This window comes from Triticum urartu, chromosome 7A (genome assembly GCF_056163025.1).
Source record: "Triticum urartu cultivar PI428250 chromosome 7A, HENAU_Tu73, whole genome shotgun sequence".
NCBI lineage: Eukaryota > Viridiplantae > Streptophyta > Magnoliopsida > Poales > Poaceae > Triticum > Triticum urartu.
In genome coordinates, this window is record NC_141879.1 from 240778989 (window position 1) to 240781416 (window position 2428).

Genomic DNA, 2428 nt, shown 5'->3' on the forward strand with positions numbered 1-2428 from the left:
GATCTTTCGGCAATGAATTGATGTTGCCAAAATTTTGCGATTGTATAGGGGGTGTATAACATGCTGCAATGATATGTGAAGACATGTGCACTGTTGTTGAATATTTTCTCATGCCAATTTGATCAATCGGTAACACTTCATCTTCTTTAAAAATCCTAGCTTTTATTGCCTCATAATCAGGAACCAAACCTTTATCATGTTGCTCAAGGCAAAGAGCGGTAATCTTCTTATTTTGCGCTAAGCTTTTTAACGCAGCCAAAGTCACCTCATCTTCTGCAATATTAGACACATACACTCCTGTAGAATCTCCATTCACTCGGCCATAAAAGTGAGCCGAGTCATGAATACTTTTAGTTGCATATGATGCTGAACAATTAATATCATGAGGTGTATTATATGATGACTGAGGATAACTCGTCAAATAGCTAATGGAAGCATGGCCGATTGCCTTATTCATCGGCATGTTTGGGGATAAACCCGCATATTACGAGTTGGCTGCCGATGGATAAAACTGTGAGATGCCCTCCTGCACCTGAGGTGTCATATATTGATCACTCGAACAAATCGTGTTGTTCACCGGCATATTGAAAGATGTTGCCGATGCACGAAAGTTCAGATTCATAAGTTGCATGTCGCGATTATTTAAATTCCAAGTTTCTCCAACGGAATAACTAGTCGGCCTTTGCTCGTTAGGGCTAGCCGACATGACATGTCCATTGAAAGATCTAGCAACATCAACATAATGGCTATTTGTATCTACGTAAGGAGATTGATGATACATGTTACCGTTGTAGATTGCAGCCGCTCGATGACGCTCTCCTCGTAGCAAGAACAGGCTGGAGACTGTTCAAAGCTTCTTCCCCAGCGGAGTCGCCAAAAAGTGTGTTGACACACGAACACGTCACGTGTACCCTCGACGCCGGGGGTGATGCACCGCAGCTCACGTCGAAGGAGACCCGACCGACAGCGCGATTCGCAGGACAGTCGGCGGGCGCTTTTGCAGACCCGAAACCCCGCGCACCCGGGAGGGACCCCGTCAGGGATTGCGGCGTCTATGGGCTGCCCTAGGTCGATTCGCTCGCCCCTAGAGCCTCATGGATCACTGCCCTCCAACGCGAAGAACGAACGAAGAACGAGAAAGAAAGATACAAGGGTAAGGGATAAAAAGTAGATGAACACAAAAGTGTAATAGATTGATTTGTTCGATTGGTGTTGTTCAATCGGCCGTCACCCCCAACATATATAAGAGGCGTCTGGACTTCCCGTACAAGTAAAGGATTCATCTAGGCTTTCCTTACAAAAAATTACATTAATTCACGTCCTAGAGTCCTAGTTCTATTCTAACTCGGATTCAGTCTGAATCTGACCCAACTTCTGTCTTTCTCCTTGCGCGGGCCGCCGAGCTTGCATATGACCCCCGATCAAGACGGCCCAAATATGAAACTTGTGCGCCTCGACGAGACGAACAATTCTTATGTTGAACACTTTTCCAAATAAGACCATCTTGAATATTCTACGAAGCCATCTTTAATATCCAGTCGGACTCAGTCATGTAACGGACTGGATTGTCCGAGTCTCGTAGTGAACTTACAGGCCGTATACTATCTCAGATGATAATGACTCCAAAACCAAAGTTCATCGTTTTGACGATGCCCACAACTTCCGTGTTGATCACTTTTCCATCCAAGGTCACCTGGATTACCTTTCGGGCACATCTTCAGTTTCACTCGGATCCGAGCTCATCCACTCGGATATTAGAGTTTTTCGTCCGACTGGACCTTTTCACTCGGATGTTAGAGTCTTTCACTCGAAAGACAATCTTTCACTCGGATGACTATAATTTCACTCGGAAGACAATCTTTCACTCGGATGACTATATTTCACTCGGAAGGCAATATCTTACTCGAACATCAAGTTTTCATTCCGACGGTAATCTTTTCACTCGGAATAACTTCACTCGGATGATAATTTCACTCGGATTACTATATTTTCACTCGGAAGCCAATCTTTTACTCGATCGATAAGTTTTCACTCGACCTTTTACTCGATCGGTAGGTTTTCACTCGGATGGTAAACTTTTCACTCGGATTTCCCGACTGAAAACACAGCCTGATCTTGATTTGCCTCTCCAGATTGCATAGGACCTCGGATTGAGACAAATTATATATGAAAATCGATCGGCTCGACGAGAAGAAACTTTTCCGTGTTTAAGGTTTTTCAATTCAAGGCTGTCTTGAGGGCTGAATTGCTCACGCATTGCATCAGACACTCATCGACATGTGTCTGATGTCAAGCGTAATATTTTGGTCTCTGGCCTGTCCAGACCGTATTAACGGTAACTTCTGCATATGAACTTGGATTGAGATGATTTATATATCAAAATTGATTGCCTCGACGAGATGAAGACAATTCCTTAAAAGTGCTCCTT